At 43.8% G+C, this 16,580-nt stretch overlaps 1 protein-coding gene across 1 annotated transcript in view; it reads left to right on the top strand.

The window, feature by feature from the left end:
* The first annotated feature begins 12,496 nt into the window (after nucleotides 1–12,496).
* Nucleotides 12,497–16,580, top strand: part of CCDC112 (coiled-coil domain containing 112) — a 46,744-nt gene continuing 42,660 nt past the window's right edge. Inside the window, exon 1 of the mRNA XM_047876071.1 lies at nucleotides 12,497–12,502. The gene's annotated coding sequence lies outside the window, so the exon portion shown is untranslated. The remainder of the gene's footprint in view (nucleotides 12,503–16,580) is intronic.

The following is a 16,580-nucleotide window of genomic DNA, read 5'->3' as shown; positions in this document are numbered from 1 at the left end:
TGTGTCTAAATAAAGCTGGAAACCAAGAGTGAAGGAGATTGTGTTCTCTAGAACGGAAGAACGCTCTGATTCCTGCTTCCTGGAGCTCGGGTGAGTTCGGTTTGCAGCGACTAATGTATACAAGTCTTGGTCAAAGATGACGTTGGCCCAAAGTCACATGGGGTCAAAGGAGACTGTAGCCCACAGCTGCCTCCCAGGTCAGGCTGCACCTCTGTGGACAGGGGCATGCCATCCTCGGGGCAGGAAAGATCATGTGGATGGGAGGCATTTTCAGTGCACATGGAAAACCAGACAGTTGTAAATGACGTGTTATATTTTATTTGTTAACGTTTATTTATTTTGAGAAAGAAAGAGTCGGGGAGGGGCAGACAGAGAGGGAATCCCAAGCAGGCTCTGCTCTGTCAGGACAGAGCCCGATGTGGGGCCCGAACTCACGCATCGCTGAAATCAAGAGTCAGACACAACCGACTGAGCCACCCAGGCGCCCCATGACTGTTATATTTTACTAACTCTCCAAGTCTCAGTGTCCTCATCTGTAAAATGGAGCGATGACAGTGACCTCACAGGACTGAACAAGTAATATGTATAAAGCTGTCTGCCCAGCATTTGTCCTGAGGTCAGTGCAAATGTGGGCTATTGTCACCTAGGTATATGCTGTCCTGTGTCACTCTCCAGCCTCTTTTTTTTTTTTTTAATGTTTATTTAATTTTGAGATGGAGAGAGATGGAGTGTGAGTAGGAGAAGGGAAGAGAGAGAGAGAGAGACACACACACAGAATCCAAAGCAGGCTCCAGGCTCTGAGCTGTCAGCACAGAGCCCAACACAGGGCTCGAACCCACAAACCGTGAGATCATGACCTGAGCCGAAGTCGGACAGTCAACTGACTGAGCCACCCAGGCACCCCTTATCTTAAATTTTTTAATGTTTATTTTTGAAAGAGAGAGAGACAGAGCACAAGCAGTGGGGGAGGGGCAGAGAGAGGGTGACACAGAATCCAAAGCAGGTTCAAGGCTCTGATCCGTCAGCACAGAGCCCGACGCGGGGCTTGAACTCATGAACCGTGAGATCATGACCTGAGCTGAAGTTAGACATTTAACTGACTCAGCCACCCAGGCGCCCCTCTCTCCAGCCTCTTCACGGGGGAGCCACGTGTGGCACAGCTGGGCAGAAAGTGCTTGGATGGCATTATACTTCTCCTATAGCCTGTGGCCTCCCGTCTCCCCACAACACCCAGCCCAGTGTCTGGCATACAGTCAGTTCTCCACAGACATTTGTCAGCTGAGTCATAAATAGTGTAGCTGAGCTCACGCGCTATCTTTTCTTTCGCGGTCCATGAGATCGTGCTCCCCAGTCACCCTTGTATCTGTTTGCTCCTTTATAGAGAATACCACCTTGACTTCCAAGCACTTTTTGATTTTTTTTTTTGTTTGTTTGTTTTGTTTAGGAAAAAAAGTTTCTGTGGTTTGATCTTCTGGTCTACCTACATGAAGTAAAAGAAAAGGAAGGATAAAAATCGCATTCTTTTGTGGGTTTTTTTAAGTGCACCTTTGGAGTCAACCCAATTAAGAGCTTGTATTTTCTGCTCTTAAACTATAGGATATTGGGGGGAAAGTTTTGATTTCACTGTGCTTTGTATTCTCCACTTGTAAAAACAGAGGAGAAAAGCACATTTTCTTTCAGTGCCTTAACAATTTAAAATTTTTTTAATGTTTTATTTTATCTTTGAGCGAGAGAGAGACAGAGTGCCACTGGGGGAAGAACAAAGAGAGAGGGAGACACAGAATCCGAAGCAGGCTCCAGACTCTGAGTTGTCAGCACAGAGCCTTGACGCGGGGCTCGAACCCACAAACTGCGAGATCATGATCTGAGCTGAAGTTGGACGCTTAGCCAACTAAACCCCCCAGGCTCCCTCAGCACATTAGCAATTTAATTTTTATTCATTTTGACCTTTGTTGAGGATAACACATTTTTGAATGCAGCGGAGACTGTCTTGTTTTTGAAAGATGAGAAAGGTTAAATATCAGTAAAGATCCCCTACATGAAGTATATTCAATAGTAGGAACATGAAGAGGTTTAAATTCTCCTCCACCATTGGGTGGATTTTGAGTTAAAAATGTGGGGTGCCTTGGGGAGCCTGGGTGGCTCAGTAGGTTGAGCTTCCCACTTCATCTCAGGTCATGATCTCACAGTCCATGAGTTCAAGCCCTGCGTCAGGCTCTGTGCTGACAGCTCAGAGCCTGGAGCCTGTTTCAGATTCTGTGTCTCCCTCTCTCTCTGCCCCTCCCCTGCTCATGCTCTGTCTCTCTCTGTCTCAAAAATAAATAAATAAAAACATTAAAAATTTTTTTAAAAAATATGAGGTGTCTGGCTGGCTCAGTCAGAAGAGCACGTGACTCTTGATCTTATGGTTCTGAGTTCAAGGCCCATATTGGGTGTAGAGATTACTTGAAAATAAAGTACTTAAAAATAAAATAAAATAAAATAATTTAACAATAGATCTTATGTAAGATGAATTGTGTAATTTCTCAGCTGACAAAAGATATCATTGAGTTAAATCTTTAAAAATATGCATACTTGATATTACAGTTAATGTTGAACTCACAAAGAGTTTTCCTGTTTAACATATACTTCAAAGATAAATAATGATGAAATAGCACAGTCACTTGAGAATACAGTTTGGCAGTTTCCTGAAAACTGATCATGCACTTTGTATAATCTAGCAATGATACTTGTGGGTATTTATTCCAGAGAAATGAAAATTTATGTTCATACAAAAACTTGTCCATGGATAATCATGGCAACTCTACTCATAATATCCCAAACTGGAGATAAACCAAATGTCCTTCCATGGTGAACGGTTGAAGAAATTGTTGTGCTCTGTACTATGGATCACTACTCCGCAATAGAAAGGATAAATTCCAGATATATGCATCAGGAATTATGCTGAAGAAAACAGTCAATCTCAGAAGGTTATATACCATGTAACTTTATGTAGCATTCTTTAAAAAAAAAAAAAATGTTTATTGTGGCGCCTGAGTGGCTCAGTCCGTTAAGCATCAGACTTCAGCTCAGGTCTGATCTCACCGTTCATGAGTTTGAGCCCCGTGTCAGGCTCTGTGCTGACAGCTTAGATCCTGGAGCCTGGTTTGGATTCTGTGTCTCCCTCTCTCTCTGTTCCTCCCCACCCTCGTACTCTGTCTCTGTCTCTTTCTCAAAAATAAACATTAAAAAATTTTTTTTAATAAAATGAAAATTTAGGGGCAACTGGGTGGCTCAGTTGGTTAAGCATCCAACCCTTGATTTCTGCTCAGATCATGAGCAGATCATAGCAGACTGTCGTGAGATCTAGCCCCGTGTCCAGCTCCATGTTGAGCATGGAGCCTGCTTAGGATTCTCTCTCTCTTTCTCTCTCTCTCTCTCTGCCCCTCTCCTACTCTCTCTCTCCCTCAAAATAAATAAGCATTAAAAATTTTTTAAAAAGTAGAACTTGGGGCACCTGGGTGGCTCAGTCGGTTGAGCGTCTGACTTTGGCTCAGGTCATGATCTCATAGTTTGTGGGTTCGAGTTCTGCGTCAGGCTCTGTGCTGACCTCTTGCTCAGAGTCTGGAGCCTGCTTCAGATTCTGTGTCTCCTTCTCTCTCTGCCCCTCCCCCGCTCACACTTTGTCTCACTCTGTTTCTCAAAAATAAATAAATCTAAAAAAAATTTTTTTTTAAAAAGTAAGTAAAACTTTGAAACAAAAATACAGAAAAGAAAAAATAGAAGTTCTACACAAAATAAATTTCCATTGCAGACATTAGTTTTTTTTCAGTAGACTTATCTAAAAAGGGAGCCACGTGGTATTACAAATGATACACAGAAAGGGAACTAGAAAATGTAACCCAGCAAACTTTCCTTTTGACTTAGCTTGTGAACACAGATGGAGTCGATTGAATCATAAAAATTTGGCTCTCCAAAATAATAATTAAACTTGAACTCCAAACATTTTTATTCATCTCTTAAAAATCCAAGAGAGCTCCAGGGGCACCTGGGTGGCTCAGTCGGTTAGGCGTCCAAATTCAGCTCAGGTCATGATCTCATGGTTCATGGGTTCGAGCCCCACATGGGGCTCTGGGCCGACAGCTCAGAGCCTTAAGCCTGCTTCGGATTCTGTGTCTCTCTCCTCTCTCTCTCTCTCTCTCTTCCCCTCTGCTCCTCCCCAACTTGCACTCTGTCTCTCTCTCTCTCTATGTCTCAAAAATAAACATTATTTAAAAAAAAATCCAAGAAAGCTCCAGCATAGCTGTTAAAGAACACGCATACTTATCTATATTTTTGGAGAAAGAACATGAAGCATAAAGTTTCTCCCTGTATGCATACTACAGAATTTCTGTTAACATTCCTTATTCTCCATAAGTGGCTCTATTTCTTTCCCTTCCCTTTGATTCTCACAATAATTGCAGGAAGTATGTAGAGGAAAGAACAGCAGCGGAAAAATCATAGGCTGCTAACGCAACCATTCTTGAATAAACTGCCTAGATGATCACACATAGGCAGACGCAGGTGTCCCCAGTAACCCAGAGACACCCCACCACCACCACCCTCATCTAGTCTACCAAAAGAACCCAAACATGTGGAGTGACTTGACCACTCTTCCAAAGCACTGTGCCAATGGAAACAATGTTCGGTTCATTCCATTTTCCGACGTTTTATTCTCCTTATTACTGTGTGAGGTAGGCGTCTTATAGGTAAAGAAACCACATAACTCACCAATTTGCAGAAGAAACGTATACATGACCGAGCCTGGGGCTCGTCCTGGCCCAGCCACACTCACGGTGACTTGGCTTTCACCTTCTGGAGCCGAGCTGCATGGGTGTGAATCTCAGCTTTACCATGTGTGAGCTGTGCTGTGCCAGGCTGGTTACGTGACCTCTCTGTGCCTCAGATTCCTTATCTGTAAATTAGTGGCAGTGTTTTGAGGATCAAATAACTTGATACATGTAAATCTGTAAATCATTCAGTCGGGAGCCCTCAAGCTATGTCCTGTGGGCCCCCGCCCAGCCTGCTGCCTGTTTTGGAAAATTAAGTTTTATTGGAACAGAACCATGTTCGCCCCTCCCATGTTATCTGTGGCTGCTTTCTCACTACGATGGCAAAATTGAGTAGTTGTGACAGAGATCAGGGCCCAGAGAGTCCCAAAACATTTGCTATCTGGTCCTTTCCAGAAAAAGTTTGCCGACACCTGATCTAGTTGAATATGTGGCAAAAGCTAAGTGTTCAGGAAGTGTTGGCTCCTGTCATCCCTGTTGCTGTTAAAGTTCACACTGAAGGCTTGGAGAACAGGCTGCCCCCTCCATGGAGGGCCTGGCACAGTTCATACTTCAAGTCACATGTGCTTCAATCATAATTTACTTATTTATTTTTGAGAGAAAGAGAGAGACAGAGCCCAAGCAGGGGAGGAGCAGAGAGAGAGGGCGACACAGAATCTGAAGCAGGCTCCAGGCTCTGAGCTGTCAGCACAGAGCCTGACGCGGGGCTCAAACCCACAAACCGTGAGATCACGACCTGAGCTGAAGTCAGACACTTAACTGACTGAGCCACCCAGGCGCCCCTAATGTTTATTTTTGAGAGAGAGAGACAGAGCACGAGCAGAGGAGGGGCAGAGAGAGAGGGAGACACAGAATCGGAAGCAGACTCCAGGCTCTGAGCTGTCAGCACACAGCCTGACGCGGGGCTCAAACCCACAAACTGTGAGATCATGACCTGAGCTGAAGTCGGACACTCCACCAACTGAGCTACCAAGGTGCCCCAATCATAATTCATCTAGAAAACCCATACAGTTGGCTGTAACTTAGGCCTGTGTTATGAAGGCAGTAACCTGGTAAAACAGGCTTCTCCTTACAGAGAAAAAACTATAGTCACTTTAATCTTTGGGTTGGGTTTTTTGGGGTTTTTTTGTTTGTCTTTTTGGTCAAAAAATCTTGGTTTGGGGCATAGTTGCTGCATGACTTTTCTGGGTCATGCCAACCCATGCGTTTGCTAAGAGATCATGAGAGGATGGGCTGCTTCGCCCCCCTCCCCTCCCATGCTAGGTCATTATGGTCATGTTCTCTGGGGAGGGGAAGTGTCATTACCTAAAAGGGCCTGCTGTTTCTGGAGGAAACAGCTGAGGTAGAACCAAGGGGAGGGAGGGACCATACACTAATCTGGATTTGCAACAAGTGGAAGGCAAAAATAATAATCCTGCCACTGGCCCAGGTAGAACTCCTGGATTAGTTTGTATCGGCCCCAGTCACAAGATACACTCGTCACACGGCACGCGGAGTGATCTGTGAAAACACCTGTCAGGTTATGTCCCTCCCTTGACCAGCATCGTCCCTCGACTTCTCATCTTAGCACCTGGTCCAGGTTCCATGATCCTGTTCCGTCTGCTCCTCTGACCTCAGTCTGCCCTCTCTCTCCCCTTGCTCACTTGGGCTGACCACAAAGGCCTTCTGTGGTTGCAAGGGCTTGTTCAGCCTGCTCCTGCCTCGCTTTGCTCTGTCTTCTCCCTGGTTCCTGCTCCTGTGGAGAAAGAGACATTTTAAGCACTGATGCAAAAATATTTCTTTGATGAAGTTCTTTACCATGGCCAGTTTTCTTAGGCACTTAAGAAATTGTTTCCTTTGGTAGGGGGAGTGTCTGGGTGGCTCAGTCAGTTAAGCATTGGACTCTAGATCTCAGCTCAGGTCTTGATCTCAGGGTCGTGAGTTCAAGCCCTGTGTGAGGCTCCAAGCTGGGTATGGTGCGTACTGAAAAAAAAAAAAAAGAAAAAAAAAGTTGTTCAATGAATGAATGAATGAACTGGCAAGGTTTTTAGCCCCACAACTTAAAAAAAAAAAAAAGGCTGACATAGACAATAACTCTTCAGGCAACATTCATCTAGGTCAGGAGCAGTATGTAGTTGGAGGGCATAGGGGGACAGAAAGACTGTGTGGAACAGAACTATTTGTAATGTGCTTTCAAAATGCATTCCTCTGATACACGCATCCTCTCTTCTGCCATTTAGGCAACGGACTTGGAAAGCCTGTGGAAATGTGTTTTAACCAGCAATTACACTCCACCTTGTTAATCTTCATCAAGCTGCCTGTAAAACCAGCAGACAGATGCAACTCCTCTGAGCACTGAGTCCCCTTCAATGCTTGCAAGGTAATCTTTCCCTTCAGTGTCTCTGGGATCATGGTCAAAAGTCTAGTTCTGTTTTCAGAAGAGAACACAAATCACTTTTTGTTTATGGCTCCATAAACAAACAAACAAACAAAACATATATATATGTATGAAAAGTTATTAACATATAAAAGCCCATTAATGAAAATAACTGTGTACCTGAGACTAGATCTTCAATATTTTCCCAAAAAGTAAAACTAGGCTTGGCATAGGAAAGACATGACGTCATTATCCCTCTATTAGAGTCTTTTTTTTTTTTTAAGTTTTATTTATTTAAGTAATCTCTATACCCGCCATGCAGCTCAAACTCACGACCCTGAGATCAGGAATTGCACGCTGTTCTGACTGAGCCAGCCAGGCACCCCCAGAGTTCTTTTTTCTAGTACTAAAATTAGACAGACATTCCACACAGAATGAAAGATCTAAGCAGCCCCTTTAATTACCTACACCGGTGAACTAGGGATGCCACGAAAGCAGGCATCGGGTCCTTCAGAATCCACTCCGAGGACCAAGCATGTCCAGGTCATTGGATAACAGCACATGGATGTCTTATTGAAAATGGATTTAGGGCACCTGAGTTATTTGGTTGGTTAAGCATCCAGTTCCAGCTCAGGTCATGATCTCACAGTTTGTGAGTTTGAACCCCATATTGGGCTCTCTGCTCAGAGCCTGCTTGGAATCCTTTGTCTCCATCTCTTTGCCCCTCCCCTGCTCATGTTCTCTCTCAAAAGTAAATAAACATTAAAAAAAAAAAAAGAAAGAAAGAAAATTGGGGCCCCTGGGTGGCTCAGTTGGTTAAGTATCCAACTCTCGGTTTTGGCTCAGGTCATGATCTCAGTTTGTGAGTTCTGAGCCCCACGTCATGCTCTGTGCTGACAGCTCAGAGCCTGGAGCCTGAGCCCCCCATCGCTCTCTGTCTCTATCTCTCAAAACGAAATAAACACTAAAAAAAAATTTTAAACTCTTCACATAAATTATTTAACATCTATCTGGACAGACCCAGGGGATATTCATTCTAGTGAGAATTCTGAATTTCACATAAATGGCAGATTTGAATGAGAATTTCAAAGCGGGGCAGATGAGAAGCGTGTCTTCCAGGAGGATTACATTTTTATTGCACTGAATGAGGATTGGACTCAGATTTTACTGGAGCAAATTAAATATGGGACATTTGTTCTCGTCACGTAACAAAAAGTATCGTCTAAATGGAGTTTATCAAATAAAATAGCTTTCTATGTATTTGGTGGATTAGAAAGATTAGTCTTTCATGGAGTGGTGCATTTTGCTCTTCTCCACAGAGAGCACATCCTGATGGGTCTCTGAAGAGGGGCCCCAACCTGTATAGGAAAACTCAGAGGCCGTGTTTGCAGATCGTTCGGTCTCTGCTGGGTGCCGGGCCCTCTATGGGCTTTACAGCTGTGACCTCCCTTAAACCATAGATACAGTAAACAAACGAGTGGTTACCAGATGGAGAGGGCTTGGGGAGCAGGCAAAGTAAGTGAAGGGGATTAAGAGGTTCAAACTTCCAGTTATAAAATAAATAAATCGCGGGGATAAAAAGTACAGCCTCAGGAATATAGTCAATAATGTAATAACTTTGTACGGTGACAGATGGTGACCACGCTTGTCACGGGGATCATTTTGTAATGTATGAAATTACTGAATCATTATGATGCATGCCTGCAATTAATACGATATTGTGTGTCAGTTACACTTCAGTAAGAAATCTTTTAATAAATAAATACAATACACCTTTCAAACAACCTGACCAGACAGTTAGGGATACAGAGTTAAACCATTTGCCCAAGGTTGCCGTGGCTAGTGGGTCAGCAAGTTCAGGCCTGACTCTGGGGTCCACGAGCACTCAACCACTTTCCTGGGGCCTCTCTCTCAGTTGAGAAATGTCCAATAAACTTGAATCTGAATCAGGAGAGTGTTATGGTTCATTTGGCTGTTTCTCTGTTTTATTATTATATTTTGAATGTTTATTTAATTTTGAGAGAAAGAGAAACAGAGCACAAGTTGGGGAGGAGCAGAGAGAAGGAGACACAGAATCCGAAGCAGGCTCCAGGCTCTGAGCTGTCAGCACAGAGCCCGACACGGGGCTCGAACTCACAACCTGCAGGATCATGACCAGAGCCAAAGTCGGACACTTAACTGACTGAGCCACCCAGGCGCCCCGTGGATGGGGTGCATTCTTATCCACTCCGAAGATTTCCTTGTCTGCGAAGGATGCTGAGTTACTGGTACACTCCTGGTCTCCTGCTGATGCCTCAGTTACTCTGGCTCAGTGGAGGTGGAGGATGTGTCCTCACTGGCAGGTTTGAGAACGGGAACTACTCGTGCTGAGGGTTGACCCTTGCTCCCTTGCTTGCCCACCCAGAGTATTCTGAAATATTCCCAGAAATGTGATCACAGAATGGGTTCCTTTAGAGAAGTACCTCCTTATCAAACTATTAAACATACTTCTGTAAGAATAATTGGTTTGCATCCCCTGATGTGACCAGGTTAGTTTATTTGTTTTAAATATGTCTGTGCGTTGGGGCACCTGGGTGGCTCAGTTAAGCATCTGACTCTTGATTTTGGCTCAGGTCATGATCTCACAGTTTGTGAGTTTGAGCCCTGAGTCGGGCTCTGCACTGACAGCCTGCTTGGGGTTCTCTCTCTGTCTCTCCCTGCCCCTCCTCTGCTCGCCCTCTCTCTTAAAACAAACAAACAAACAAACATTGAAAAAATATGTCTGTGTGTTCTGTTTGGGGCAGAGTTCTCTGGACTGCACAGGGCCATTTTGGCAGCTAATGTATTTAAGTGTTTCTGAGAGGATGCTTTGGATGGTTCAGTCAGTTGTGTGTCCAACTTTGGCTCAGGTCATGATCGCACAGTTCGTGGGTTTGAACCCCACATCAGGCTCGTGGCTGTCAGCATGGAGCCTGCTTTGGATCCTCTGTCCCCTTTTCTCTCTGCCCCTACCCCCACTTGCACTCTCTCAAAAATAAATAAAACATTAAAAAAAATAAAATAAAATATTTCTGAGTAGTGTGACCTATACCCAGTAGAACATTCTGTTTCTTTGCCATTCTAAGGTAAAGCCTAGCATAGGACAATCATGGGGAAGGAGAGTGGTGATAGCGTCCTTTGGTGATTCTGATACGCCCAACTTAACACCCATACTCACTCAGTCATCCTTGGGGAATAAATAGCTCTAAATATAAGATCATGCTGGTGCCCACTGGCCACGATAATCTTTCCTCTCAAGAGGGAAGTTACACCAAATCAAAAGAAAATGTCACCACATTCTTCTTAATGAGCTAGAAGGAAGAACATTACCATAAGCCTTTTAATAATTTGTGATCCTCGTACTATACTGCTGGGACACAAGTGGTTACTTTAAGGAGTTAGGCTTTCCAAAGATCCCTGTGGGTTTTGCCTTACATTTTTCTTTTTCCCCACAGTTTACTCATCAACTTTATCCAAAGGAAATTTGTGACACAGCTCAATGCTTAAGAGACCAGGGAACAAAGTTAGGGCTGGAAACAGTGACCTGGTTTCTCTAGATATAGCAGGAAAATTACAGATTTATAGGTCACTGTTTTTTTGTTTTTGTGGTTTTTTTCCTACCAGCAGTGTCTTACTCAATTAGATTATGGCCTGCAGCCCTGTCACCTGTCTCTCATATAAATAAAATTTCCCAAGAATGCCATTTCAGCCCTACGCATTGGATGACAGGCACAGTCATTTCAGCTAGAATAAATTATCTTGTTTGTTCCAGGAGAAATTCGGTTCTCTCAGTGGGTGTGGTAAGAAAATCTGCTCAAAGCCAAAGGTGAGTGATCAAATACAATGGTCTCTAGGACCACAGAATTCTATGATTATAGGGTATAGAATGGAAATTAATGAGATCTGCTCCACACAAACAAGCAGATCTAGGAGTAGAAGTATGTCACAACCTGGGGTGCCTGGGTGGCTCAGTTGGTTGAGCGTTTGACTTCAGCTCAGGTCATGTTCTCACGGTTTGTGAGTTCGAACCTTGCATCAGGCTGGCTGCTGTCCGCACATGAGCCTGCTTCAGACTTTGTCCCCCTCTCTATGTCCCTCCCTGACTGATTCCCTTTCTCTCTCTGTCTCTCAAAAATGGAATAAACATTAAACTAAAATATGTCATGACTTGAAGACAACCTCAAGTTTATTTTTAGGTGACATGAATCTTTTAAGGTTCTTGATTTCAGAAACAAAACCCACTCTGACTCGTTTAAGCAGAAAAAGAATTTTATTAAAAGTTTAAAGTAGTTGTCAGACTCTTGGTGGGGGCCATTGAATGAACCATGGATGCTCTGAGCCCGGGAGCCACATGCAAGTTACACAGCAGGATGGCTCCCCCAAGTACCCCACTTTCCCGGGGCCTGGACAGCCCAGCACTCACCCCCAGGGGTGGACTCTAGAGGCCACCGCTAGAATCTCCGGCAGTGGTCCCTGGACGCGGCCTCCTCTCCCCTCACCTGTCAGGATGGCATCTGTGAGGTGCCTCACTTCCTTCTGCATGGAGGTCTCCCTGGTGTGGATCTAACTGGCAGAACCTGGAGCACCCCCATCCTCAAATCTAAGATGTCAAGAGACGTTCTGACTTCTTTGGAGAGCAAACTCTCCGAAACTGGGACATCCTCCATATATAAAAAGGGCTCAAAAGTAACAGGTGGCCAAAAACCATGATGGATGCCCACTTCGGCTTCCCCTAGGGGCCTGGAGAGGCTGAAGCACGTCTTTCCAGGGAAGTTAATGACCCACAGGGTAGGCTCTCTACTAGCAGGACGTGGGGAATGGGAACGAGCCGGTAGATCGATTTCCTTCCTCTCTCCTGCGGGGCTGCCTTGAGATGCCGCAGTTTGTTTGGTCTTACTGAACACGTCCCATGAGATGCAGTAGTAACTACTTGCAACCAATAACAGGCTGACTCCAGCCTCTCTCACGTTCGCCCCTGATTCATTCCCCCTTCTCCCTCACCCTTGCTTTCCTGGGATTGCACCTCCCTACAAGGGGAGCAGTGCACAGGCTTTTCCCTTAGGCTCTGGTTTCTCAGGGAACCCACGCTGTAAGCACAGCTTACTGCAGGTGCAACGTCTGTCTTCTCACTCCTCTTTGCCGGGTTCCCATAACCAGCTTCAGTGATTTTTCCTAGAAAACCAGTAATAGACACTCATGCTGATTTATCAACCCATATTTGCTTCAGCTGTCACTCATGCTGAAGACTTCTGTCTCTGATTTATCGTTGCCTTATGTACAAAAAGAGAATTATTATTCATTGGGAGATTGGGCTGGGAGAGTGGGGGTGGAGGAATCAGCTTCCCAACTCTTTCAGGGTCACTGAGAGTCTCTTAGCTTCTGGTTGAAACAGCCCCATGCTTTGTTAGAGCCATGCTGACTTTTTTTTAGGTCCTCTAAACCAGCCATTGTGCCCCGGTGCTCTGTGCCCTTCTGCAAGTTGTTTTCTAGAAAGTGGTGCTTCTTTCTTTTCTTTCTTTCTTTCTTTCTTTCTTTCTTTCTTTCTCTCTCTCTCTCTCTCTTTCTTTCTTTCTTTCACGTTTATTTTTGAGAGAAAGAGAGTGCAAAAGCAAGGGAGGGGCAGAGACAAAGGGGAAGAGAGGATCTGAAGTGGGCTCCATGCTGATAGAGAGCCTGATACAGGGCTCGAACTCATGAACTACAAGATCATGACCTGACCCGAAGTGAGATGCTTAACCAACTGAGCCATCTGGGGGCCCTGCTCTTCTTTCTGTAACTGAAGGCTTCTTACCCTTGAAAACTAAGCTTGGGTGTCTCCTCCTTAAGGAAGCTCTCCCGAAGACCCCTGACCACAATTCAAATTAATTTGAGCTGTGTATTCTACTGATACACTGTGCAGAATATTTATGTGGGCCACACTGGACTTCAGCGATGAGTCTATTGGTCTGTCTTCCCTAAAAGATGACAAGCTTCTTGAGGGCCAGGACCATGTCTCATTTGGCTTTATAGCCCTAGCTTCAAGCAGTGTCACAGACACATAATGGTTATTCTGTAAAACGCTACTGAATAAATGGATAATATTTGCGGAATAATTGAGTATTTCCAATCAGAGTCTCTGAGCTAGCTTGTGGCAGCACCCAGAAAAATCCCCTTTGCAAGCCCTTCATCACATGGAAGAGCTTCTCCAGCCTTCCACCCAGCTGTGAATCAGTCATAACTGCACTGCATGGTCCTAGTGAAAAATCCCTGTGATCTCCCTAGGAAGGAAGAAAACCCTAGGAAAGGGTTTAGCGTCCATGTTTGGTTGGTTTTTGAGTCAGCAAATGAAGGTGATAAGAAACTAAATTTCTACTTAAAAAAAAAATGTTATTTCACTTAAGATTTGCCTCATAGATGGGGCACCTGGGTGGCTCAGTCGGTTAAGCAGCCGACTCTTGACTTCGGCTCAGGTCACGATCTTGCAGTTTGTGAGATCAAGTCAAGTGAGAAGTCAGGCTCTGGCAGCTGGCCCTGCTTGGGATTCTCTCTCTCTCCCTCTCTGTCTCTCCACCCTTTGCCCACTCGTGCACACACTCTTACTCTCTCTCTCTCTCTCTCTCTCTCCAAAAGAATTAAAAACAAATTTGCCTCATAGCTGGCCAGACTGTTTGTCAACCATGTATACTCATTCATTTGTTCAAGGATCCATTTAACAACATTAATGCCTACAGTGGGCCTCTTCTAGGCATAGGGTTGCAAGAGTGGACAGAACAAAGATCATCCTCCATGAAGATTGCATTCTAATGGGAGATGTGCACAAACATTGTAACCTGTATTCAATAATTCTTTCAACAAATATTTATTAAGTGCTATTGAGTAAACTCTACTGTGGCCTAGATAAACTAAAAAAAACACACTTTACAAAAAAACTTGAGGTGTCTCAGTGGCTCAGTTGGTCGAGCGTCCAACTCCTGGTTTCCTCTCAGGTCATGATCTGGAGGTTTGTGAGGTCGAGCCCTGAGTTGGACTCTGCACTGACAGCACAGGACCTACTTGGGATTTTCTCTCTCTCCCTCTTTCTCTCCCCTTCCCCCACTCAGGCTTGCACGCTCTCTCTCAAAATAAATAAACTAGAAAAAAAATTGAAACTCTACTGTGGCCTAGATGGCAGAGATACAAGGGTGCCCCATGGAGGTGGTTCTCATCTAGATCAAATCACCACACAAGTAGATAATAACAGATGGTGTCAACTATTATGAAGGAAAAGCAGATTGGAAGGAATCCAAATCTAGACAGCACTGACCGTGGCCAAGAAAGGCTTCCTTGGGAGCTGGCATTCAAACTATGTCCTGGAGGCTCATGACTCATAAGATAAAAGAGGGTTGGAGGCTCATTCCAGACAGAACCCCTAACATATGCAAAGGGACACTGCCACATTCCTGGATTTGTAAGAAGCCCAGGGCAGCTGGGGAGAGCCAGGAAGGTAGGAGAGGGAAGCAGGAAAGGTGGTCGGGGCCAGATCATGCAGGGTTTTATAGGTCATTGAAGGAGTCTGGTCACACACATAAGAAAATAATAGATTACAGAAGAGGGAATGGGGTTGTTGATAAAAATTAGTTCATGAACTTCAAAGTTACTCATCTCTATTATTTTGGTTTACCTTCTGGTGTAAGTAAGTAAGTTTTGGGGTGTTTTTTCATACCAATAGATATTAGAAATTGGTAGCATTAAAAACTATTCCAATGACTTCCGCTAAAAAGAGCTCTTAGTGTTAGTATAACATTTGGAAAACTGATATCGTCAGTTGACTCTATTTGAGAATCTAAATACACGTAAATATTTTTATTTATCTGCCACATTTCAACTAGTATGCACCTTCCTACCCCTCTTGCTGATATATCCTACCAAAAACATTCTAATTTTCATGCATAAAAGACAACAATATTTTTCTTCTGCGAAGATTCAAATATAGACTCTTGCTTACTGTTTCTCAGGTGACATCTGGTGGTTAAAAACTGAAATGCAGTTTTATGTAGTTGGAAAGGTGAGGTGGTCAAATTCTTTGAGTAGGAAATCATTGAAGAATTTGAGCTGAATTGGTTGAAGACTGATTTTGCTTAGATTTTTGGCATTGTGTGATCCACAGCAAGTAGGCGTTGTGGTAGGAGATGTGGTGGAGAGAAGGGTAATGTTTTACTGGATGTGGCAGGCTTTCAGCCCTGCTCAACCCTCTGGCAATTAATAGCTAGAAGATTTGCTTTTGTGTTTGCTTTTCAAAAGAGCTTCCTGGGGTGCCTGGTTGGCTCAGTGGGTGGAGCAAATGACTCTTGATTTGGGGGTTGTGAGTTCCAGCCCCATGCTGGGTACAGAGATTACTTAAAATCCTGGGGAAAAAAAAAAAAAAAAACAAAAAAAACCACCCAAAACAACAGCAACAACAATAACAACACAAAACCACTTCCAAACTGAAGGAGCAGATCAGCTGCAGGCAGACAAGAATCAGATTAATATTGGGCTCCGCAGTGGCAGTACTGGATAGAAGAGACAACAGAATAGTTTCTTCAGCATTCTGAGGGAACTTTACTTTTATCTAGAGTTCTCAACTAAGCCGACTCTCCTTCAGATGTGAGCAAAACAAAAGCATTTAAAATATCGTCTTTATCAGTTTGTTTTTAGGGATTTTATTTTTTGCTATTGTAATTTGGGTCTTTATTTCCACTGGGTCTTTATTTGGTCTTTATTTCCTTCCTTCCTTTCATTCTTTTTTTCTTCTTTCTTCACTGAGGTATAACTGATATGTATCCCTTATGTTTGCTAACTGGTCGTTACTGTTTGTATAGGTGAAATCAGTTGATTTTCATACATGAATTTTATATCCTTGCAGGTCATAAGTTCTCATATGGTTTATAATAGATTTATAATTGAGTTTCTTGAGTTTTCTAGGTATACAGTTATCTCTAAATAGTAATAAATGTATCTCTCTTCTAATGGTTATACCCCCTGTGCCTTTGTCTTGTCTGATTATGTTGGTTAAATGTCCAGAACTATGCTAAATAATAATGGAGACTGTAGACATAATTGTCTTGCTGTTTTCTTTTTTTAACATTAAACATCTTTTCCACTTTATTTTGTTTTTCTAAGTAGGCTCCATGCCCCACGTGGGGCTTGAACTCACGACCCCAGGAACAAGAGTTACGTGCTCTACCAACTGAGCCAGCAAGATGCCCCTTGCTGTTGATTTTCACAGGAATGCTTCAGTGTTTCCTCATTAGACATATTGCTGGCTTTTAAAAAGATTCATCTTTCCTATTTTAAGAAGGTTTTTTTAAGTTTATTTAATTATTTTGAGAGAGAGAGAACGCGTGTGCGTGGGAGGGGAAGGGAGGGAGGGAGAGCAAGAGAATTCCAAGCAGACTCCG

The sequence above is a fragment of the Prionailurus viverrinus genome, chromosome A1 (genome assembly GCF_022837055.1).
Source record: "Prionailurus viverrinus isolate Anna chromosome A1, UM_Priviv_1.0, whole genome shotgun sequence".
NCBI classification, from domain to species: Eukaryota; Metazoa; Chordata; class Mammalia; order Carnivora; family Felidae; genus Prionailurus; species Prionailurus viverrinus.
Note: the sequence above shows the minus strand (reverse complement) of the source record. Positions and strands in the feature narration are given on the sequence as shown.